We start from the raw sequence: 27,293 nt of genomic DNA, 5'->3' as shown, positions 1-27,293 counted from the left end.
TTTGGGTTTTCATCCTAACGGGCTGATGCAAGCAACGTCTTCAAGCATAATACTTCTTTACCACATCAGCATTGACTGGGTATCGAAGTTCTTCTCCATCCATGTCTGTGAGAATCAATGCTCCTCCGGAGAAGGCTCGCTTCACCACATATGGTCCTTCGTAATTTGGGGCCCACTTTCCGATTTTGTCCTTTTGAGCTGGTAGCAATTTCTTCATCACCAGCTCTCCCTCATGGTAGATTCGAGGATGGACTTTCTTGTCAAAAGCCTTTTTGATCTTCCTTTGGTAGGCTTGACCATGGCATATAGCGTTCAGTCGTTTTTCTTCGATAAGGTTCAATTGGTTGTATCGACTTTGAACCCATTCTGCCTCGGAAAGTTTTGCTTCCATAATTACTCTCAGAGAAGGTATCTCGACTTCAACCGGCAGAACTGCCTCCATTCCATAAACAAGGGAGAATGGAGTAGCTCCTGTGGATGTACGTACTGAAGTCCTATAACCATGGAGAGCGAAGGGTAGCATCTCATGCCAGTCTTTGAATGAGACAACCATCTTTTGTACTATCTTCTTGATATTCTTATTGGCTGCCTCGACTGCCCCATTCATCTTTGGTCGATATGGGGAAGAGTTATGGTGCTGAATTTTGAACTCTTTGCACAATTCTTCCACCATCTTATTGTTCAAATTGGATCCATTATCAGTGATGATCTTATCGGGAATACCGTATCTGCATATGATGTTCTTCCTTATGAAGGATGTTACCACCTTTCGGGTCACATGAGCATACGATGCCGCTTCTACCCATTTAGTGAAATAGTCAATGGCCACAAGGATGAACCTATGTCCATTGGATGCTTTTGGCTCGATGGGTCCAATAACATCCATGCCCCACATTGCGAATGGCCATGGTGAAGCCAAAACATTGAGTGGCGTTGGTGGGACATGAATGTTGTCGGCATATGCTTGACACTTGTGGCATTTCCGGACGTATTGGTAACAATCCCTTTCAATGGTCGACCAATAATATCCTGCTCTAAGGATTTTCTTAGCCATTGCAGGCCCGGGAATATGGGTACCGAAAACCCCCTCATGTATTTCTTTGATTACATTTTGAGCTTCGACTTGGTCTATGCACCTCAACAAGACCGAGTCATAATTCTTTTTGTAGAGGGTTTCTCCGATCAACAGAAATCCCATGGCCCTTCTTCGGATATGCTTTTTATCATTATCGCTGGCCATATCAGGATATTCCCCTTTTGACAGGTATTGTTTGATGTCATGGAACCATGGATGATCGTCAACAGCTTCATCTATCAGTAGGCAGAACGCTTGCTTATCGTGCCGCCGGATATTGATGATGGGCATTTCATGCTCCTTATCCAAGGCGAACATCGATGATAGTGTGGCAAGGGCGTCAGCGAACTGATTTTCCTCCCTTGGGATATATTCAAAGGCGATAATTTGAAAGAATTGTATCAGGTCTTTGATATGCTCAACATATGGTATCAGCTTGGGGTTTCGGACTTCCCATTCACCTCGCAGTTGGTGAATAACTAAAGCCGAATCTCCAAATACTTTGAGCTTTAGGATACCATTGTTGATCGCTGCTTGGATTCCTAACGCGCAAGCCTCGTATTCGGCCATGTTATTTGTACAGTCGAAGTTGAGTCTTGCCGTTAGGGGGATATGCTTTCCTTGTGGGGAGATTAGTACTGTTCCAATCCCCTGTCCAAGCATGTTGGAGGCTCCATCAAAGTACATGGTCCATGCATCATCTTTAAGCTCTTCATGTTGTAGATGCATTATATGTTCGTCGGGGAAATCATCCTGAAGGGATTGGTAATCATTGGTCGGCCCGTGTGCTAGGTAATCAGCTAGGGTACTACCCTTGATGGCCTTTTGTGTGACATGTATGATGTCAAATTCTGATAATTGCACTTGCCATCGGGCAATCTTCCCAGTGATTATCGGTTTGTCGAACACGTACTTAATTGGGTCCATTTTGGAGATCAACCAAGTAGTATGCCTTATCATGTACTGCCTGAGCCTTTGTGTTGCCCACGCTAACGCACAGCAAGTCTTTTCTAATGGCGTGTAGCGGGTTTCATAATCAAGGAACTTTTTGCTCAGGTAGTAGATGGCTTGTTCTTTCTTTCCAGTTTCGTCCTGTTGCCCTAGCACGGCTCCCATGGACTCATCAAGCACTGTCAGATAGAGGATTAATGGCCTTCCCTCGACAGGTGGCACCAATATTGGTGGATTGGCCAAGCACTGTTTGACCTTGTCAAAAGCTCGTTGACAATTCTCATCCCAAGTTTTGGAATGATTCTTGCGCAACAGCTTGAATATTGGTTTGCACGTGTCAGTCAACTGTGCGATGAACCTTGCGACGTAGTTCACCCTGCCGAGGAATCCTCTAATTTCTTTCTCAGTTTTAGGAGGAGGCATTTCCATTATTGCCTTTACTTTATCGGGGTCCACCTCTATGCCTTTTTCACTGACGATGAACCCGAGAAGCTTACCCGACCGAACTCCGAAAGTACACTTAGCCGGGTTTAGCTTAAGCTGATACTTACGAAGCCGATTGAATAATTTTCTCAAATATTGGATGTGGTCCATCTCGTCTTTTGACTTTGCGATCATGTCATCCACGTATACTTCAATTTCTTTGTGGATTATATCGTGGAACAGTGTCACCATCGCTCGTTGGTAGGTGGCACCCGCATTTTTAAGTCCAAAAGGCATCACCCTGTAGCAGAAAGTTCCCCAGGGTGTAATGAAAGAAGTTTTCTCGCGGTCTTCTATATTCATCTTGATTTGATTATACCCCGAGTATCCATCCATAAAGGAATAGAGTGTGTTTGTGGCGGTGTGATCCACGAGTGTATCAATATGTGGCAAGGGAAAATCGTCCTTTGGGCTGGCACGATTCAAATCCCTATAATCAACACACACTCTAACCTTCCCATTCTTTTTGACGACTGGCACAATGTTAGCCAGCCATTCGGGATACTGGGATACAACCAAGAATCCCGCGTCCAATTGTTTTTCTACTTCCTCCTTAATCTTTAACGACCATTCGGGCTTGATTCGTCGAAGCTTTTGCTTAATAGGTCGAAACCCCTCTTTTAAGGGCAACTTGTGTTCGACAATGTTGGAGTCCAACCCGGGCATATCATGGTACGACCATGCAAATACGTCCTTGTATTCCCTCAATAATTGAATTAATTGCGTTTTTATTCCATCACTGATACGGGTCCCAATATTGACCTCTTTCAATTCTTGACCCTGCCCCAAATTCACGGTCTCCAATTCTTCTTGATTCGGTTGGAGTAGACGAGCTTCTTGATCTAGCAGTCTTTGCAGATCCGGAGAGATGGTCTCCTCATCACTGTCCAACTCAACCCATTCACCCTCGGCTTTCAGATCCCGGTCAGAGCGAGCAATCACAGACATAATTATTTATTGGTTCTGTTTAGGTTTAGAGTTTATTAATGAGAGAGAGAGAATAGAACAAAATGAGAGAATAATGCGTGAAAAATGCCTTTTTATTGATATATGAGTGTAAAACTGTACAAAACCCTTTATTTACATGAAAAGGTCCTCATGATCTCGGGTACTGATCATGAGTCCCTAAAAGAAAAAATGTGGAGGGGCCCTATCATGGCTTGCCCTTCTCTCTACTCCTGCTGCGGTAGAGGATTCTTGCTCACGTCGGGCGCCGTCGAATCGAAAGTGACCCACCCAGCGTCGATAAGGTCTTGGACCTTATACTTGAGAGCTCGGCAGTTCTCCGTTGAATGCCCCTGTGCCCCCGAGTGGTATAGACATTTGTCTTGTGGATTGTACCAATCGGGGTAGGGTGGATTCACCTTCTTTGGTGGAATGTAAGCTATAAGGCGTGCCTCCACTAGCTTCGGCAGGAGATCGCTATAAGTGGTCGGAAGTCTATCAAACTTCTTCACAGAGTTGTTTTGCGATTTGCCTGACTTCGAAGCGGAAGAAGACGGAGCAATGGTTACAGCGTTGACTCCTCCTTCTTTCTTCTTCCCGAAGGCCTTCTTAGCTTCATATGATTGGGAAGGCTTAGCCAGCTTCCCACTTTTAAGTCCTTGTTCCACCCTTTCTCCAATGGTGATGATGTCCGAGAAGAGTGTCGTTGTGTTCCCTATCATTTTATCGTAATAGGGACCAGTCAACGAGTTGATGAATAAGGACACCGTCTCCTTATCCGACAGCGGGGGCTCTATCTGTGCCGCCAACTCCCTCCAACGTTGGGCGTACGCCTTGAAGGATTCATCGTTCTTTTTACTCAAGGCTTGAAGATCAGACCTATCGGGTGTTAGGTCAATGTTGTATTTGTAGCGCTTGAGGAAGGCGTCGGCCAACTGCCTCCATGTGTGTACTAGATTTCCATCTAGCTGCATATACCAGTTGAGTGCAGTTTCAGCTAAGCTCTCTTGAAAGCAGTGGATCAAGAGCTTTTCATTTGTGGCATATGCAGCCATCTTGCGACAGTACATGGTGAGATGACTTTTAGGGCAAGTCGATCCCACGTATTTTGGGAAATCTGGCACTTTAAATTTAGGAGGGAATTGAATGTCCCTCACTAAACACATGTCGGCGGCATCCTTAATGTCAAAGTCGTGCCCCTCCATAGCCCTTAGCCGATCCTCGAGGGCATGGAATTGTTCCTTTGAGACCTCGGGCTCTTTTATTATAATTCCTGCCCCAAGGGGTACGGCGTTTGGAGGATCTTTTTCATGCTCTTCCTCCTCTTCCTCATGATGGGACCCATGCTCACTGTGATGAGATCCATGGACGTTGTGGTGACGCATGAGCTCCATCATTTGCGCCATCTGCTCTTTAAGCTGCGAAAGCTCGGTTGTGAGCTTCTTGTTTTGCTCTTCCAATGCTTCCATTTTCTTGATTTTCTGTGCGCGCGTAAGGACAGAGAGATGACCAGCCACTTTCTAAAATGAATGTTTAGTTAGTTTATTTTACGGAATGAATACACTCTTTAACATGAGCTTGATAAACCTCCATCTTTAAGGCGCTGCCTTTTTAAGACGGAAGTTTACCACCCTTCTTTGTCTATGATTTCTCCCCAACGGAGAATCTCTATAGTCATGGGTCTCTTTCACTCATGTCAAGAGGTATTGGTGATCCTAAAATGTATGTTTTTATGAGGATGCATGATGTCTTAATGGTAATGATGTACATGCTTCTCACTTTTATTATATTTTCACACATGGTCTTTCCTCTCATGTCATGGTTTTTTATGCATGGGGATTATTTTTAGACCTTATCACGAGGTTATTTATTAATGCACAAACAATTGCACATAAACATTTACACAAACAATTCACTCATCCGCGAACAGTCACGAGCGAATCACGAGGTAGGGGTCTCCTGCAGAAAAGTGCATATTCAAGGAGGGTCTAACTGTTCTCACTTGGTCAAAGGCCCCCAAGGTGCCCCCATTATAGGGACCCAATTCCTCTCATCGTAGGTCGATGGAAAGTTCCAACGCACCGTCGGACTCAAGTTCATGGTTATCACCTTGAGTGATGTTTTCCGACAACGGTCTACGGGCACCTATAGACCCATTCAACAACCGGCCGTACTAACATCCACTCCCTATGGTTAATCACTCATGCCCCCGGGTATAGAGGAAACTGTTGTGTGCGAAGGTTTGTGTGCAGTTTTTATTTCAAACAATTGCGGAATTTAAACATACAACAGTTATTAAAGCCAAATAGATAAACATGTTATCATACAAGTGAGGGGTAATAAAGTAATTTTAACTATTATTTGTTAAAAATAATCTGTCACTAAATGGGACTGACTCTCGAGGCTTCCCCAGTGGAGTCGCCATCTGTCGCCACCGGCCCGAAACGGGCTTTCGGCATTCGCGAAGGATGGTTGGACTCGTTTATTTGTTTGAAAAATGTGGATTGCTAGAATGACTTATTCTCAAACTGAGACCTCGTCAAACGAGCAATTTTATTAAAAGGCTCACTAATCCATATTAATCCCAAGCGGGACCCTCCATGGATTAGTGGTTTTCATAAAAGGAGGGTTCGTGGAGTCGCCACCAATGTTTTACTCAAAACATTGGAAAAAGGGATAAGGCAATTGATTTAAAAATCAACTTTGGCCACTACAACCAGAGTTGGGTAAGGGAGTCGGTTACGCGTGGGGAAGGTGTTAGCACCCCACGGCGCCCCTTTCGGGTTCCCTATGACAGATTATTTTTAAAAGAACAGTATAAAATTACTAAATTACCCCTATTTATTCTAAACAATCATGAATTGACTATCTACATGATGATAGTTTAAATATGCACACAGAAAGCAGTAAAAGGAAGGATTGAAGGGAAACCTCTTGAAGCGTGCTTTTTTATAAAAAATGAACTGGGAAGCGTTTTGGCGTTCCCACGCTCTACAAGCCCGCTCCTCGCTCTCCTAGAACAAAATTTTAACTAAGGGAATCAAAAAGATTTCCCCTCGACTAGGTTCGATCCTCAAGCAAAATGGCTCGGGGCTCAAGAACTTCGTCGGATCAACTCTCCGAGTGATTTCTAGGGCAGAACACTGCTCAAAAACCCCAGAATACTCAAGGAGAGGGTTCAAACTATGTTGAAAAGTGTCAAATGACGTCCAATTGACGTCATATTTATAGGGAATAGGCGCAATACGGCCTACAGGGGCAATACGGCCGTATTGAAATTTTTGAACTTCAATACGGTCGTATTGAAGTTCAATACGGTCGTATTGAAGTTCAGAAATTTCAATACGCCCGTATTGAGTTCGCCGCGGTCGTATTGAAGTGTCAATACGGTCGTACTGACTTCAGTATGGCCGTATTGAAGCTTCAATACGGCCGTATTGAGTTCAGTACGGCCGTATTGGGCTTTTTCCTCCACTTCTTTATTTTGAGCTATTCTAAGACCTCTGGACCTACAGAGAACCTTCCTAGGGCCTTCGAGGAGTCCTTCTGGCTGATTATCCTTCAGTCTTCGAGAGTCTTCAAGCTTTATTTCCGACCCGGACAATTTTAGGGGTCTACAACAAGCACACACACATGCATATACTTCTACACTAAAGATAACCACTTTCTTGACCCCAAGAAAGCACCCCTTGTTGAACCCACTACAAGAAACCTTACCACTTGAGAAACCCTTCTCAAGATTTTTACAAAGATTCACAAAGAACAAAGGAACGAATTCACCTGGAATTCTTGAAGCAAATCTTAATCTTCCCCTTTCAAGATATGATGATGATGATCTTCTCACAAAGTTTTTCACAAACGTTTTTACTCTTGGATTTCACAAAGAAAACTCTCCAAGATGTCACAGAGACTCCACAAAAACGTTTTTCACAAATTGATTATCAGTTCTAACTCTATGTCTGAAGTTTCAAAAAGTTCAAACTATTTATAAAAGTCTCAGACATAGATAATTGATTATTTTAAAGAATAATCGATTATTTTGTTCTTCAGGTTTTCTGGAAACCAACCAAGAACAATTTAATCGATTATTTCACTGGATAATCGATTATTCCAGAGAGTTATTTCTGGGATAATCGATTATTTTGGCAAATAATCGATTATTGCAGCAAGGCATCCCATTTTGCCTGTTGCTGGAATAATCGATTATATTTAACGATAATCGATTATTTTGAGTTAGTTTTCAAAACTTCGTTTTTAAGTCTCAAAATAACTTTCCAACCTTTTCACTCATCATCATATACTCTCTACTTAGCTCAGATATAGATTTGCTGATGCACAAAGCATACTAAGCACACACAACATAAAAACTCATTCAAAACACTTTATTTTCTAAACTCTATTACATAGCACTATCACATAGCATTTTCTTGACTTTTCTTTGACTTTGTTTTTGTTGTGCTTGTGCTTCCAATTTGTAAGTTGTTATTGTACACTTATGTTGTGATCATCAAAACTCCTTTAGGCTTCAAGCTAAGCTCAACACTAACTCCCAGGTTTGATTTTTCTTAAGTGACTACACCATTTTGATGCTTTTTTACTTTAAATTGCCTCCTTATAGGATTTAGGCTCATTAGAATCAAGATTTTCACCAACTACCAAGGCATACATAATACAGTTAGTATCCACAACATTAGTAACATATGCATATCTCATTGGTTTTCTGATTTCCGTCCTTATTATTCTTGCTGCTATGCTTTGAGGCTCTTCTTGGACATTACTGGATTATTCCAAAGGACTCACATTTTCTTTACTTGAATCTTCAACCTCAAGCTTCACCTTCTGATGAACTCCCTTATTTGTACTTTTCTTTCCTACAAGATTTTCAACCTCCTCTTTCTGGCCAAATATAGTAGACTCATTAAAAATAATATCTCTATTAATAACAAATTTTTTAGTTCTATTATTTTCAATACACCATAATCTGTATCCTTTGACACCCGTAGGATACCCAAGAAATATACATTTCATTGCCCTAGGCTCTAATTTACCATCATTAACATGGGCATAAGCAGGATAACCAAATATATGTAAGCCAAAATAATCAAAAGGTTTTTAAATAAGTTGCAGTAGATGGAGACCTATTCACCAAATAGATAGCAGTATTAACTACTTCAACTGAAAATTCTTTTGAGAGACCAACATTTAAATGCATGCATCCAGCATGCTGAAGTAATGTTTGATTCATCCATTTAGCAACGCCATTCTGTTGTGGTGTATGTCTCACTATGAGGTGCCTGACTATACCCGCTTCTTTATAGTAATCATCAAACAATGCATTGTAGAACTCCAGTCCATTATTTATTCTAAGAGTCTTGACTAGTTTCCTGATTCATTTCTCAACCATAGTCTTCCACTCCTTGAAATGCCCAAACACTTCATCCTTGGACTTCAAAAAATACACTCAAACATTTCTAAAGTAGCCATCAATAAATGTCACAAAATCCTTGCTCCTTCCATGGGACTGAACTGGGGAGGGACCCCATAAATCAGAATGAACATATTGAAATATTTTAGTTGAAGTGTGCTTACTATGACTGAATTTTCACCTCCATTGTTTATTTATAACACAAGATTCATAGATTTTCAATTTCCCTATCACCACTCCACCCAACAGTCCTTGTTTACTGAACACTACAAGTCCACGCTTACTCATATGTCCCACGCTACGATGCCATAATTCTATAATATCAACATGTTGCTCTAAGGAATGGGACATAGACACGGTTCCCTGAAAGAAACTACCAAACATAACATGAATTTCATGTTGTAACTTCCTTTTCATGACAACCAGAGCACCTTTAGAAACTGTAATCTATCCATCATTTCCTAAAAAGCTATACTCTTGTTTATCTAAGGTACCAATAGAAATCAGGTTCTTCCGCAAGCTAGGAACATACCAAGCATCAAGCATTCTGATCATGCCATTATACATTTTTATCTGCACAGCATCATTTCCTTTCACTCCAAGCTCCTCATCATCACCCAACTATACACTACAGTTCCATTCTTTAAATGAATTGAATAACTCCCTATTAAATGTCATGTGATAATAAGCATTGGTATCCATGACCCATGTACCAGCAAAACTAGTAGTACTGGTCGTCAAAACATCTCCACCATCTCCTTCATCTGAACTCTCATCAGAGACAGTTGCACTAGAACGAACAACAATTGCACTATCGTTACTATTTCTATCTTTCTTTAGTTGTAGATAATTCTTCCATATGTACCCCACCTCTTTACACTTGTAACATCTCACTTTCTTTGACTTTGAAAGTGAATTACTGGGTGTATGACCTTTTCTACTATTTCCTCTCTCTATGCTTCTGCCTCTGCTAACTATCAAACCTACATCATCCCCATTAGAACTAGAGATCGTTCTCTTCATTTCTTTAGACTACAAATTTTCCTTCACGTTGTTGACATTAATACTATCCCTGCCATACCATATAGTATCAAAAAAACTCTCATATGATTTCGACAAAGAGCATAACAAAATAATAGCTAGATCCTCATCATTAACTTTAACTCCAATGCTCTATAGGTCTAAGATAATTTAGTTAAAATTGTCTAGAAGGTCTCTTATAAGCATATTCTCATATATCTGCAAGGTATAGAGACATTGCTTTTGATGCAACCGATTGGTTAGGGATTTCTTTTGGAATTTATCTTCCAACATCTTCCACATCCCTGTAGTCATTGTCTCTTCACCCATCTCTCACAGAACCTCATCAGTCAAACTCAAGAATCAAATTGTGCACTTTTTCCAACATCGTATTCTTTACATTATCAGTCATAGTCATGGGTAATTTATCCACACCCTCTAGTGCTACAACACACCCCTGATACATAAGAATCGCCTTCATCTTCAATTTTCACAAAGTGAAATTATTTGATCCATTGAATTTATCAATATCGAATTTGTACGAAGACATTACGTTTCTCCAAATTAGGCCCTAGCGTAACCTAAAATTCTAATACCGGTTGTGTATGACAATACGCAAAAGAAAGAGATAAAGAAAAAGAAGACGACACACAAATTACGTAGTTCAGTCAATGTAATCTACGTCCACAGACACGGACAATTCAAGAGTTTCTTAATTATGAATGAAAAGAATTTATATGATACATATGTCTTTTAACCTTATAAAATAATAAAATATAACAATCATTTAATACCTTATTACAACCCAAATAATTAAACATATAAAATAGTAATAGACAAAACATAAATTTAAGGCTTAACACCTTCCCTTCTTCAATCTCAACATTGTACTTTTCTTTTTCTTCATTATCACTATAAAATCCATAATACAAAAAGGACGAAAACACAATGAGAACGTAAAATCAAACAAATGAAAAAGAGAAGAAAAAGCAAAATTTTCAACTTTGTTTAATGGGGCAAGAGAGGCAGACCGACATAGCCACTTCTTATCTTCCGATGTAAAGTTTGCTTCTTATGTTCCCTTTGATCACTATTTTGTCTCAAAGAAAAGACCCATCCATTGAAGTGGAAATTTGCTTTTGTTAAATGAGCGTTTCTAATTAATGTCTCTTCACATCAAAGGAAATTTGGAACACTCTTCCCATCTTTGACAAATCCCTCTTTTCCTTTACCCTTCTCTATTTTGTCTCTCTCTCACCGTTTCTGTGAAGCCACGACGTCGCAATCGATGCTCCCGCATCGCAGTATTCCACTGTCTCCGCTGCATTTACTTCGTCTTTCAGACTTTTTTTTTTTTAAGGTGAAAATATTTTATTTTCTCCTAATTGAAAAATATAAAAGATTATTAAATTTATTTTAGTTTTTTATATTTTAAAATATTCATTTTAATCTTTTTTCATTTAAATTTGAATCAATTTAATCATTTTAAAATAATAATTATTTTTGAATTTTAAGACATAATTTTAGATAATTTTTAATTAGTTTAAGACTTAAAATTCGTTTCATTATATTTATTTATGAAAATTATTAAACATAACTAAAATTTAAATAAAAAATATTATTGGCATGGTAAAAAAATGCATAAAAATAAGTCTAAAAGATAATTAAAAATCTAAAAACTATAATTTCATACTATTGTATAGTTGTTTGACATATATTTTTCACATGATTTTTATTATATTTATAACTCTTATGAATTCAAACCATTAATTGAATGTTAGAATTTTTATATAATTTAAACTATTGTTATAAGTTTCATCGAATCAGTCAAAAATTAATTCAAAATTGTATTACAAAATCAAATTATTATTGTCTTAAAAGAACTAAATTAATCTAAATATAAAAGATAAATGATCAAAATGAACATTTTAACAGACTAAAATAAATCTAAAAAATAAATTTAAGGATCAAAAGTATAATTTAATCAATACTTTATTAATAAATCTAATCATTATTATTCATTGTCCATCAAAAATACTAACTATACACTCTCTAACATATTCACTTTCATTACTAGAATTTATTAAAAATTATAAAATAAAAAGAGAGAATCATCAAATAGAGTATGAGACTTATCAACTTTTTTTTATAATAAAATTCAACTAATTAAAAGGAATATATTTTTTAAAAAAAAGCGTGTAATTAACATTTCTCTTTTATAATATATAAAGTACTTGATCATTTTAATATCAATCTAAAGATGATATTAATGATAAAATAACAAATATTAATTTTATTGAGAAATAAATTAACTTAATAACTTATTTTTATTTATTAATTCTTAATAAAAATTCTCTTATTTTATATTTTTAACTTTTTCAAAGACAAATTTAAGTTTTTAAGAGTCAAGTTAGCTAACTAATTCCATTCCTATTAGTTAATTTTTACCCACTTTCTTGGTTTATTCCTAAGATAAAGCATATTTGGTAAGGTCTCTGTACAACACACGAAAACAATTTCAAATTCGCATCCAATGAAAGCTAGTTATATATATATATATATATATATATATATATATATATATATATATATATATATATATATATATATATATATATATATATATAGTTTTTTTTTTTTAAATTTACGTAAATTTGCGTACCTCACAAGTAAGGAATGTGAAATCAAACATCCGCATGTAAATTTTTAACTACTAATTATTTAAGATAATAATATTTATTTAAATGATCGACACTTTTTAATTAGGACCAAATTCTTATTATATATTTTTAAAAAATTATTTATCAATCATATCACACCTCTTGTGGAAACTTGTCTAAATAAGTTAAGATAAGTGGATAAGAGAATATTATCCTTTCCAAAATAATATATATATAGATCACTACTAAAAAAATGTTATTTTTTTTTGTAAATTTTCTTATTAAAAAATATTTGCAGAAATATTTTAAAAATTTTCTTACAATAATAATTTCACAAAAAAAAATTTACGAATTTATTTGCGAAAAATGATTTAGAGATATTTTTTTTTATAAATTTTTTATGAAAAATAATCTACAATAAATTTTTGCAAATTTTGCTACAATTTTAATGATCATAGAAATTTTTTTCCATGGAAAAAATTTGCAGAAAATATTGAAAGAATTTTATTTTTTTTCATGTAGATTTTTTTGCAAAAATAAACTCGCAAGTAATGTTTACTAAATGGTAGAAAAGTTTTGCAGGTAACTTTTCATGCGAATTTTCCTGCTAATTTTAATCGGCAAGAAAAATCAAAAAAATATTGAAATTTATAAATTTAATATTTTAAAGAAACTTCAAGTCCCACATCGATTGAAAATAAAATAATTAAAGAGTATATAAGTTGGGGCAACACTTACCTTACAAGTTGATTTATATGGTTGAGTATTAAGTTTATAATCTACGATCTTAAAGTTTAAAAGATTATGTATTACATGTTGGAGATATGAAAACAAATGTTTCGAATGAATTCATTATGATCATTTGAAAGTTGAAGAATTCTTGATAAAATTTATAGTAATTTCTTTAATATTTTTTGCAAGAAATTTGTAATTTTTTCGCAAGAACATTTCTTGCGATTTTTAAAATACTAAAAAACATATTATCTACGAAGGTATTATTTGCAGATAAAATTTCACAAAAAATATTTGTAAGAATAATGTTTCTTGCGAATTTTTATGAAAAATTCGTAAAAAAATCGCAAAAATTCTAGTAGTGGGTGTTATAACAGAAAAGATAAGTTAAATGAAAATAATAGACAAAATGTCGGCAATGAACAATAAATTAAAGTTTTTGAATATTTTAAGTCAAGTCTTTGCAAAATGTCTAAAACGTGACTAAGGGCGATTTTGTAGGTTTCGAAAATCAATTAAGTCTTCGTGAAAGTCCCAGGTTTTGTGCTTTTGAATATGTTAAATATTTATGCTTCTTTTCATATTATTATTTGTCAATTTTTTCGCTTGCTCCTCATGCATATAAAATTTCACTAGTTGAAAATAACATAATATAGGAGAAAATTTTAGAATATTTTATTGGAATTTAGTTCAATAACTATAAAAGAAATTAATATTTTTTACTCAATTATTTTTATTATTTCTTTAAATAAATTTTTTAATTTCCAAGAAATGCCGATTAAAATGTGCGTATCTTCCAAACAATGAGTGTGTTAAGAATTAAAAACAATTAATATTTTTGACTCAATTATTTTTATTATTTCTTTAAAGAATAATTGGGATGTGTGACACCCTCTACCCCACATACTATAATATAAATAACAAAATTGAAATAACATATTTTTTTTCTTCAAAATTGAAATACCAAACATGTTTAAATAGAAGGTACCACATTTATAACTTAAACAATAGTTTAATCAACGAAAATTACAAGGAATTAATATAAGGTTTTCCAAAATAATCTAATAAAATTCTATCTACGCCTCGATGTTACATGACCTATCAAAGCAAATTTCAATATAGAAGTCTAAGCTTTACCACCAACATCCTCAGTCTCATGCTGATAATCACCTATAAAGCAGTCAAGGAAAACAACACAAGAAAAAAAGGAGTGAGAAACATCTCATTCTGTCTCAGTGTAGAAATATACGTCGGATAGTCAAACCCAAACAAAACAAGTATAACATAGATAAATTAATAAAATCATCACATCTCACTCATCCAAGACATCAATTTTTCATATAACATTAAAATGCACATGTATGGACACGAACTACATTTTATCATGCATGTGGCGCCAGTAACATATCACATGGCATATTGCCGCTAGCAATACACGAAGAGTAGTCTAGGAGTACATGTCGGGTCTCACCCTCTGCGCACTCTCACTAGAAGGACATACTACCAGAGTCTCGTCGGGATAGCTAAGCCGTGCAAGATACATCCCATGCACACAATGGGCGAAACTGGGAGTTACAAACCTAGCTATCCCCAAAGCTTTTACACTAGGGGGCCTTCTCTAGCGGTGTATTTCATATCGTACCCTTAAAAAACATTTATGCACATGATGCATGTCAATCAAGACTCTATGCATTCTCATATCACATTATCATCATCACATCTCATCATCACATCTCATCACCACATTTCATCATCATATTTCATCATCATATCTCATCATCATATTCACATTCATTGTCATATCACATTATCACATGTCATTCACAATTTTCACAGAGCACAAACATCAAGGAACACAACAAAAAACTCAAGGAACACAACAAAAAACTCAGAAGATAAAACAGAAAACATTTAAAATTTGTCTGTTTCTCATAGGATTTTCACAAGAACCCACAGAGCACTCTAATTCATATCAAAACTTTTTTATTTTCAAAATCAAACACATATTCATTCATCTCATTCAATAAGGAACACAATAGAGCAATCGAAAAGCAAAACAGAAAACATTCACATTTTGTCTGTTAAAATTACAAATTCATTCGCTTAGGTTTCCCATAGGAACCCATAGAGATCTCAAAATTATACATTTATATTTAGATAACATTCAAATTTTGTCTATTTCTCATAGGGTTTCCCGTAAGAACCCACAAAAATCTCAAATCATATAATTAATTACATACAAGAGGAACAATAGATGAAACAGATACAATTAGGGAAACCCCCCTCATACATGAGCATACAACAAACATAAAATTGGAGGTCAATCCCACTACCCAACATACATTCCCACACCCAAAGCAAGGTTTCTCACTCCTCCGTTACCTCGATAAGAAGGAGCTGAAACCAAAACAGGATCTTGCTAATCTCCTCCTCTGAGCTCCCCTTGGTCTTCAGAGAGTATAGAAGAAAAGAGGTCAAAAGTGAAAAATGCATTTTTGGAGTGCCAGAACGTTTTATTTATAGGCATCAGATGTGGCCAGAATGGCCCGTTTCGAATCTGGAACGTCCCGTTCTGGTCTCATTCGTCATGCTAAAATTTCACATTCAGAACGGCCTGTTCCAAAACTAGAACGTTCCGTTCTGAAGTCATATTTTACCTACAACATCCATATCTGGAACGGCCTGTTCCCAAATCGGAACAGGTCGTTCTGATTTCGCGTTTTATTCATAAAATCCTATCTCGGATTGACCCGTCCCAGTCTAGTCTTTATAAGCCATTTTAGTAGTCTGGAACGGCCCGTTCCAATTTGAGAACGGCCCGTTCTAGGCTACTAAAAATTAAAATATTACAAAAATAGTTTTCATAAATTTTATTATTAAAATACTCATAATTATTAAAAATCCTTTAAAACGTTCCAGAAAACCATTAAAATAACTATAAGAACATAATCTCCACAAATATAAAATAAATAATAATAACTATTATACTAGTAGAAAATTCGAGATGTTACAGGATGTATATATGAGAAGTGGTAAGGATTACAATTATGTATTTGAGATATTGTGATATGAGTTGTTAATTTGTGTTTATATATACATGTTATGCGTTAAGTTTAAGTAGTTGTTTAATATGGAGAAATCAAAATTTATATTTGGTCATTCGAGAAGTCTAGATATAGTTCTAAAAATTTGAAAAGTCTAGACACAAGGGTCTAGGCAAATTACTATATTTGAATACAAGTGATGTAGTAATTATTTTATAGTTAAGATTTGTGAATGAGATATGTATGTGTCATGCTAAGTCTTAGTTGCGTGACATCCATTATGTGCACAAGATGAATTTTTGTAATAGAGTATTGGAATCTGTTAAGCCCTCAAAATGTTGCATAATAACATGTTATTCATGGTTGTTTTTTTTTTTTTTTTTTTATTGTTGAATATTTGACAAAATTTCACATTTCTTGTTAAGTGTGTAGTAAATAGAGAAAATGTTTATAGAGATGAAATCCATTTTTAGGTAATTGGGTGGAATTTTGTGATAAGTATTTGCAAATTTCTGATATCACCTAGGTGCAATTCAAATTAATGGCGCCAAGTGCTAGAGCGTTAGAAAGTCTATGACTTGGTGACGTTGGGCCCTAGTTGGGTGGTGTCAAGCATGATCAAGATAGAGACTCTCTTCCTAGACGATGCTAGGCACCACTAAGGTGATGCCGAACGCGAATCAGCTAGAGACTCTTTGCCTAATATGAGATCAAGTGTGAGTTTTGCTACGCCAAGTGTGAGGACTTGGGTTTCCTTACTTCAGTCATGTTAGATGTAGTTCCAGTGACATTGGGTGAGGCAGAGAGACCTTTGCCTTAATGGCACCAAGTGTGAGTTAAGTTGCGTTAGACATGATTTGTATTATGTTTATATATTGACTTGTGAGTTAATTGGTGAACATGAATAAGGTATTTGAGCCTATGCATGTCGTAAGATGTATGAGAAGTGATGGGTTTATATATGTTAACATGTGATGATATATGTAGATGTTGTATGATGGAGGGTGATAGTGAGCATTGGTGTATTTATGGTATGGTTGAAATGGATAAGCATTGATATGCTACTCTTTTGTATGATTGAACTATGAGTTAAGCATTGGTATGTTGTAGTTATATGATTGAAAATGATGGATGAGCATTGATATGTTATTATAATTTTGTTTTTAACATTAGTATGCTAAGTATGATTGGTATCATTTGAACTAGGGTAATGTTATAGGAGATTTATGTTGAGGCATTGATGTTAAGAATGTTGCAAGTATTAAAACATGTTGATTGGCTTAGGATTAAAGGAGAAGGTGTTATTTGAAAGTTGAAGATCCCACACATAGGGGATCTTGTTTGGTGCTTTAAGAGTGTAGACACCAGTTTTTTTCTTGGCCATCCCTACTAAGGTCGAGAGACCTCTAGAATGAGAAGAACAATCCTTGAAGGCCCAATAAGGCACAAAAATAGATCGAGACGAAACTTGGGAGGCCCAGAAAACGCCACAACATGGAAAACCCTAATTACGGCACGAAACAATTGTTTCCAATGTAAAAATAAACTAAACACTAGTTTGGAACAACCATTCCAATTAGGTATTTTGTATGCTTCTTTGAGGCGCGAAACGATCATTTTGATGTTGGGAACGGTCGTTCCCCTTTCGTGAGTGCCTCTATAAGCATGCCTAGGGCTTACTCTTGGGCACTAGTCAGATTTGAGTTCCTCCATCTCTCTGTAAATTTTTGAGTGATAGTAAGATTGTTTTTTTTTTCATTGTATCTCATTAATGAATCGTTCGATATTTGAAGTTACCGTCCACGTAAAACAAGACATACTAACAATGTATTTCCTACCACGCGTATTGAAGCTTCAAATTTTTTCCTTCGAGATAAGCATGCGGAATGTCACTTCTATATATTCACAATTCCATATACATGCACGTATCTATTTTACACTACATTTCATATATATATATATATATATATATATAATTTTTTACTTGCTGCTCATCTCCCTCTATATATTTATATATTTATATATTTATATATTTATATATTTAACTATCTATTCGTTGATATAGAAACTATGAAAAAACTAAAATCTTATCCCCACATATAATACGCACAAGACAAAAGAATGTTTTCCTTTCTTAAATGTGAACGCTGAAATCAATAGAATAACTCGATCAAAATATTTTGGTGCTTTTATTTTGAACTATGAAATATAATTCAAAGTTTCAAACTAAAATTTCAATTGAAACATTATTACTACTTTAAATAATTTATATTTAAGTGATTTAGAAATTGAAAAATATTATTTTAATTAAATCTAGGTTATTATTTTTAAGAACTAACACCACCCAATAAATTAAAATATATAAATTTAAAATATCAAAAAATTCTAACATAAAAAATATTGTTTATTTCATATTAATAGTTACAATAAAAAATAATATTTAAAATGTCACATATCTAAATAAAAATATAGATTGAAGTGACAAATTATATGATTTAAAGATAAATGTAGATTGAAGTGATAAGTTATATCTCAAAAGACTTCATTTTCAATTGAATAAAAATCTCCAAAGTGGTTAGTGTTGGTTATTATAAGTTTCTTAGAATAGTTGTTTGAATATGTATGTGACCAAGTGTCTATTGTAATTATTTTTCTTTATTATATACTCGAAACAAGTTCATTAGTAAAGGCCAGAAAACATTTTTACACAAAATTCTCGGTGTACCAATTAAACTGCATGTCTCTCTAAATGGCTTATGGTTTTGAGTACGTTGTGTATGTTCTTTGTACCATTTTTCTTTTCTTTTAATCAAGTTGTGGTTCTTTTTTTTTTTTTTTTTTTCTTTTTCTTTTTCTTACCTACTGAATTTTGATATGATATCGTTAATTGATTTGTTCATACAATATCTAATTATTATCAAAATTAATGTTATTGAAGAAGTTTTCATAATAACGATAGATTATAAACATAATAATGATAGATTATAATGATAGAAGTTTTCCTATACAACGTATGATCATCACAGTCCAAACTACATGGAAACATGCAAGGATAAGCTAGAGACAATAAACAACTCATAATAATTAAATATGAAACACAACAACTATATAATCACCTTCACATCTAACACAGAAGACAAACAACACATATACTATACATCTTAACATCATTTCAACTTATATTCAACATATCAACACTGATCAATACTTCAACATAACTACTATACAAACCATTTGAAATAGTTACCATATTCATCATAACAACAACTAACACATATATTACACATCTCTCAACAACACATGTTTAAAAGCAACTTACATCATAACAACACTATCATCATCCTCAACAGGGTCAACATACAATACAATCACAGCTTAACAACACAACAATATATATACAACTCGTATCAACAACAAATCAACTCATCAACAACTTATGCGTCGTCACGCATTTCAACTCAGCGATCTCCTACAACATGGGTGAGTAGTCTAAGTGGCTAGGTCCTACCGAACCGAAAACACAAAACCTTTTTGGGCTTGCTAGGTAAACAACAAATTTGGATATCAATCCACAACACGATAATGGTTTCTTAGACTTCACCACTTAAACAAAGAAGTATAGTATTATGTCAGGATAGAACAACTGGGTTTATGCCTACCACAGCATTAGCTAGCTCAACTAAGCCACCTATGGGATTAGCCTACTGACTATCCTCCAAATAGTAAAACCCTCCGATACTTGGTTAGGAACTAATTTCCCAACTTCGTACTTTACTCAAATTGGTCGCTTGTAATCGGTATAGCTCGACCTGGTCCCTATACCGTGGTCGCTTTGTACACGTGTGCCTTGACCTTGCTCACACAAGGATCAACTAAGTCCTAGAGGAGAACAACACAACGTCCACTCCAAGGGACAACTTCCCAAGGAGGGTTTTTCAACAAATTGGGCTCTTAGAGCACCACAACTATCTCAATCCACACAATGGGATGAACAACTTCGTAAATATCTCCCCTAGTCCTAGTGATCAACAACTCATCATCACAGCTTAATCAGCTTACAACTCAACAGCACAGCTCAACTCAACAACTTAAACAACATACAACTTTTCAACTCATCATCTCAATCAACTTTCAACTTAAACAACATGGTTATCATCTCATTAGCTCAATGATCGACTCATTTTAACTTTAAACAACACAGTCAACTCATAATTTACAACTCAATCATCATAAAGTAATATCTTTTCAACACATGGCACAACATACAACTTTATAGAAACATACAACTTTCATCTAACAACTTAACAACACAGTCTACTAATAACATCTATATAAATCTCACACATCTACACACTTCAATCATTCTTCTCACAACTCACAATATTATCATCATGCACTTCACAACTTTCAATTATATCATCTCATCATATTTCACAACATATAAATGTCAACACATAACATATAGCAACTTTAATAATATATCACATATTCAACACATTTCTATTTGGCAAAACTACTCATTTAGTTTACAACACTATACTCAACATGCATCTCTTCATTTCACTTTCTACTCATCATACATCTCAATGTAATTGTACAACTCCATACAACTCAAAAATAACCTCAAATTCAACATGAAATCAACCATGCATCAGAATCTTCAAAAACCCCATTTTTCCCAAAATCTCGAAAAATGAGAAAGTCCTCAAATCAATCAATGATTCTCAACATTCTTACTCCATATGAGTTCCTAAACTCACATATGACCAAACAACATACATTCTAGCTTCCTTTACATGAAGATTGGCTCTAAAAGCCAAGAATCTGAGAAGAAGAAATATCTTCCAAACCTTGACTCTTGAACTTCAATCCTCCAAAAACAAGCTTTCTAGTCCAGAGTCCTTCTCTCTGGAACTTCTCTCTAAAACCTCTCTTTCTCCTCAACTGCACACAAGTCCTATTTATAAAAGTTTGAAGTGGCCAGAACGGCCCGTTTTGAATCCAGAACGGCCCGTTCTAGGCTCCTTCATCATGTGTAAAATTTACATGGAGAACGACTCGTTTTGGCACGTCTAGAACGACTCGTTCTTAAACCAGAACGACCCGTTCTGGAGTTGAATTTTAACTCACAATGACCATTTTGAAACGACCCGTTTCAGTCTAAAATTTATAGGCCTATTTAGTAGTTTGGAACGGTCCGTTCCAGTTTGGGAATAGCCCATTCTGGACTACTAAATTACCCACAATGGGCTTTGGGCCTTCTGAAACTTGCTACGCTACAATTTTAGTCTTCTTAAAAATATATTTGAGTTAAAATATATATAAAAAAATCATTTATGGTGTGTTTGGATGAGAAATTTTACAAATTTAAGGAATTTTAAATTCTTGGTATTTGAATTACTTTAATTTCAATTTATATCATTCTTAAAATATTTTGTTTGGATAAGTCAATTAGATATGATAATTTGATCCCATCATAGTAAAATTGATTTAAAAAATATATTTATATGTTGAGATTTTTAAATTAAAATTTATAAAAATAAATATTAGCTAATTTTTAAATATTTAATCATTTTAAAAATTAATATTAGATAATATTTAATAATTTTAAAAATATTTTTGAATATTCAATAATTAAAAATATGAAGAGATAAGAGATAAGATAAAATATATAAGTGAAATAAAAAGAAAAAAATATGAGAAATTTCAAATTCTTACCTTTTTGGGAGATCGAATTTGAAATTATACTATTTCAAGAAATCTCACAGATGTTTGAATTTCAATTTCTTTACAAATTCTCCATCCAAACAAGTTATTTCACCTCAAACAATTTAAAATTCTTCAAATAAATGAATTACTCATTTAAATTATCTATCCAAACACACTATTATCGAATTTCAACGAAAAGACTCCCGGAGCTCACTTAATTGTTATTTGATGTCACTTTTTTTAAGCTACTTGGCCAAATTGGAGAGGACATTCTCTTTTTTTTTTTGTTTCGTTTTTTTTTTTGCTGTATTGGAGGTTTCGTACTCAACTCACTAAAAAGGAAGAAAAAAAAAATAAATAAAAAAGAAAGACGCGTAATTTCCGTGGACATGTTAATTATTATCATTAAAGTCTGAGAGCGATATGTCGGTGTTTATGTTGTATATATATGTATGTGTTCTACTCTACTCTTCATTCAATTCTCACAGTGCAGAGCAATCTATGCTCTAAATATATATAGTTATATACCGTCTTTGGCTTTCTATATTTTTATTTTCCATTTAAGATGGGTTGCTTTAAGAATCTTGTCTTAAACATGGTTTTGCTATTTGTGATTCTCTTATCAATGAATCTCGCAATAGCAAGACAGCCCCTTTGGATATCAGAGCCTCACTACACACGTAAGTCACCTAACTAACATCCTTTCACTAAATCATCAACTCTTTAATTAAAATTGAACTAATTAATATTTCCGATGTAACCAAATTGAGAATAAGTGATTTAGGATTTAGAATTTAAGGTTTAAATTCATTATTTATTCTTTTTGAATGTTTTATATTGGTTACTGATTATTGAGTTCCAAATTTCAATGTCGTTTGGGAATTAACCTTCTAGATGGACGCCACCTTCTGGAGCCACAACCACCAAGAGGCTACAATTATGGCGTCCCTGAGGGAGAGTGAAGCGGAGCTGGGTTGGGTTTCAAGGAGAAAAGTTTACTGTGGAGAAGCAGATGTATAACTGCATATGTACTATGTTACATTGTTTTGGAATTACGATTTCCTTTGAGTGTCATCAATAATGTTAATAAATTCAGCTCAACTGTGTTATTTTCCAATTTTTTTAATTTTTTTTTATCGTATTATTACCATATATTTGGTAAGCGATATAGTTCTTACGAGTTATGAAAAGAATGTTGGATATGGACAATGGCGCCATGGCTCGATGAAGGTAGGCGATCGGCCAATCGTCTAGGATCTCATTTTTAAAGATATAAATTTTCTTTTACTCTATAAATGTGTAAAAAAATTTATATAATTAAATATTATAAAAATAAATTTGAATTAACAAAATGAAATATTAAATGATTTGCAAATTCTTTTTTTTTTTTTTATTTTAGGTTCGTTCCTGGAGTATCCACCGCCGACAGTAGTGACTAATCTCCTCGCTACGTTGGAGGCACCTCAAAGGGTGGGATAGCTGGCCCCAAGATTTAACGCGGCTGCATACACAAGGCAGGATTCGAACCCCTGACCTTGCTTAAGCGTGGATCAACCCCTACCGCTGAACCACACGCTTGAGGTTAAATGATTTGCAAATTCTTTAAACATTTTCAAATTTGATTTATACATTAAAATTTTTTAATTTTATAGTTAGATCATTGAAATTTAATATAGAATGAGTTATTGAGTTGAGCAAGTTTATCAAAACTTATTCTTAGAGTATATGGATCTCACCTCTCTCTCTCTCTCTCTCTATATATATATATAAATTTGTAAATTTGATTTATGTATTAAGAACTTTAAATTTAACGGTTAAATCGTTGAAATTTAGTGTAGAACATGAGTTATTATGTTTTTCTATCTCTCTCTATATATATGTTGTTTGTTTGTTTGTGGTTGTCTGACTCTATCTCATTGGTAGGTAGAGTGAGGGATCAAAATCTTCTGTCTCCAATTCCTGTTCCCAAATCCTGTCCCCCCAATCATAAACTGCCACGTCATTACATTTATTTTTTATTTTTAATTTTAAAAAGTGTAACCTGGTGGTCGATCTGCGCCTCTCTGGCGGTGCTCCTGGTGCACGTGCTCTGGCTGGTGGAGCCGGTGGCCATGTCGAGGGAGGTGTACCTCTCCTCGGTGGTCCCCATCGGCGCCCTCTACTCCCTCTCCCTCTGACTCTCTAACTACGCCTACATCTACCTCTCCGTCTCCTTCATCCAGATGCTGAAAGCCCTGATGCCCCTAGTCGTCTACTCCATCGCGGTGCTCCTCAAGAAGGACCCCTACAACAACTCCACTCCATGGTGTACATGCTCTCCATCTCGCTCGGGGTGGCCGTGGCGGCCTACGGGGAGGCCCGCTTGGATGCCTGGGGCGTCCTCCTCCAGCTGGGCGTCGTGGCCTTCGAGGCCACCCGCCTCGTCATGATCCAGATCCTGCTAACCTCCAAGGGGATCTCCCTCAACCCCATCACCTCCCTCTACTACGTCGCCCCCTGCTGCCTCCTCTTCCTCTCCGTCCCTTGAATCTTCGTCGAGTACCCCCTCCTCCGGGAAACCTCCACCTTCCACTTTTTAAAAAATAAAAAAATAAAATAAATGCAATGACGTGGCAATTTATGATTGGGGGGACAGGGTTTGAGGACAGGAATTGGAGACAGAAGATTTTGATCCGTAGAGTGAGACGCTTCTCACTCCTTTTTTTTGTGTTTTTTTATGTGTTTTACAAGTGAGGATACTTCAGATGATGATGACGAGACTTAAGTCTTAAAGTCTTAATGAGTTAAGCTGTGATAGGATGTGACATCAAAATTATTAGACTAAAATTTTATGTTTATGTACGTTTACTTCTTGTGTTTGGTCTCATGTTAATTATTTTTGAATTGTAATAGTCTTCCACTACTAGAAATATGCCATTTACCTAAGGATTTTCATGCGAAAAAATATTTGTAGGAAATTGTTGCAAAAATTCTTGTAAATATAAATCTCCAATAAATTATTACAAATATTTTTGTAATTTTAAATTTGCAGAAAATTCTTACAAATTTTACTACAAAATATTAATTATATGAATTTTTTGTTGCAAATAAAAATTTCTAAAAAAATTTGCAAGAATTTTTTTATTTTCCTACAAATTTTGTTTTAAATATAAATTCGCAAGTAATTTATTTATTTTTTATGAGTAGTATTTCCTACAAATTTTCTTATTTATAATTATTTTTATTAATTTAAAAACTGAAAATATTTTTGAATACATATCTCCTTCTTCCTTTTACTGTACTACTTGAGATAGTGACACCTCATCACCTCCGTAAACGTAAACGCACTATCTTTTGATTTCCTCATCACCGTAACACCGCATAACTAAGTCACCTCCGTAAACCTCCGAGCACCGTTGTCGCCACCCGCCGAAACGGACCTTGGCATTCGCGACGATGGTTGGACTCGTTTTGATTTTGAAAAAATGATGGATTGCTAGAACGACTTATTCTCAAACTGAGACCTTGTCGAGCTAACAATTTTATTAAATGATTCACCAATCCATGTTAATCCCAAGCGGGACCCTCCATGGATTAGTGGTTTTCGTAAAAAGAAGGGTTCTTGGAGTCGCCACCAATGTTTTACTCAAAACATTGGAAAAAGGGATAAGGCAATTGATTTTATAAATCAACTTTGGCCATTACAACCAGAGTTGGGTAAGGGAGTCGGTTACGTGCGGGGAAGGTGTTAGCACCCCCACAACGCCCCATTAGGGTTCCCTATGACGGATTATTTATTAAATAATAGCGTAAAATTACTAAATTACCCCTATTTATTGTAAACGATTACAAACGAGATATCTACATTATGAAAACTTTAAACATGTAATGCAGCAATCAGAAAGCAATAAAGGAAAGCGATAAAAGAAAGGATTTGGAAAGGAAACCTTTGAAGCGTGCTTTTATATATATCAATGAAATCTAGGAGGCTTTTTGGCGCTCCCTCTCTCTACAAGCCCGCTCATTCCTTCCTCCAAAATAATTTTTTACTATCGACTAGTTCGAATCTCCAAGCTAAATGCTCGGAATTCCAGAACTTCGTCGGATCGACTCCCAGAGAGATTTCTAGGGCAGAACACTGCTCAAAAACCCCAGAATACTCAAGGAGGGAGTCAAAACTGTGTGTGAAAGTGTCAAATGACGTCCAAATGACGTCCTATTTATAGGGATGAGGCGCAGTACGGCCCCTGGGATCAATACGGCCCGTATTGAGTTTTTGTACTTCAATACGGCCGTATTGAATTCAGTACGGCCGTATTGAAATACAGAAACTTCAATACGGCCGTATTGGTTTCAGTACGGCCGTATTGTAGTACAAAATGTGCAGTACGGCCGTACTGAACTCCAAGGAGGCCGTATTGAGCTCCAAACCTCCCACTTTCTTATTTTTGGCTACTCTAAGACCTCTAAACCTACAAATAGTCATCCTATGGTCTTCTGGGAGTCCTTCTGGCTGACTTTCCTTTGATCTTTGAGAGTCTTCGAGTCTTATTTCCGACCCGGACAATTTTAGGGGTCTACAGCTGCCCCCCCTTTACTTAGTCAAACGACCTTTTGGTGTACCGTTTGATAAGTAAAGGAGTTGACCCAATTGTCCGGGGAATAAGCCATCCTTCCGACTTGTAGTGTCTTCAGGTGGGAAAATTGTTGAGTAGCCTCTCCAGGTTGAGTTTGCCCTCTCCAGGGTGAGTATTAGTCGTCGCCTCTCCAGGCTTATGCATACCTCCGTGTTCTTGACAACCTCGGGGTAGCTGAGTACCGCCTCTCCAGGCTATACCAACGTGTTCTTGACAACCTTGTGGTAGTTGCATACCTCCGTGTTCTTGACAACCTCGGAGTAGCCGAGTACCGCCTCTCCAGGCTATACCAACGTGTTCTTGACAACCTCGTGGTAGTTGCATACCTCCGTGTTCTTGACAACCTCGGGGTAGCCGAGTACCGCCTCTCCAGGCTATACCAACGTGTTCTTGACAACCTCGTGGTAGTTGCATACCTCCGTGTTCTTGACAACCTCGGGGTAGCCGAGTACCGCCTCTCCAGGCTATACCAACGTGTTCTTGACAACCTCGTGGTAGTTGCATACCTCCGTGTTCTTGACAACTTCGGGGTAGCCGAGTACCGCCTCTCCAGGCTATACCAGCGTGTTCTTGACGACACTGGCAGTTGCATACCTCCGTGTTCTTGACAACCTCGGGGTAGCGTGAGTTTGC

At 35.7% G+C, this 27,293-nt stretch overlaps 1 pseudogene across 1 annotated transcript; it reads left to right on the top strand.

Moving 5' to 3' along the window:
* Positions 1-22,508: 22,508 nt before the first annotated feature.
* LOC109788230 (putative sugar phosphate/phosphate translocator At2g25520 pseudogene) lies at positions 22,509-26,782 on the top strand (annotated as a pseudogene). The gene is made up of 3 exons (XR_002238713.3): positions 22,509-22,724; positions 22,939-23,274; positions 23,444-26,782. The product of XR_002238713.3 is annotated as a putative sugar phosphate/phosphate translocator At2g25520 pseudogene (transcript).
* Positions 26,783-27,293: the final 511 nt, after the last annotated feature.

The sequence above is a fragment of the Cajanus cajan genome, chromosome 10 (assembly GCF_000230855.2).
Source record: "Cajanus cajan strain Asha chromosome 10, NIPB_CcT2T_4, whole genome shotgun sequence".
NCBI classification, from domain to species: Eukaryota; Viridiplantae; Streptophyta; class Magnoliopsida; order Fabales; family Fabaceae; genus Cajanus; species Cajanus cajan.
This window is presented reverse-complemented; position numbering and strand designations above follow the sequence as displayed.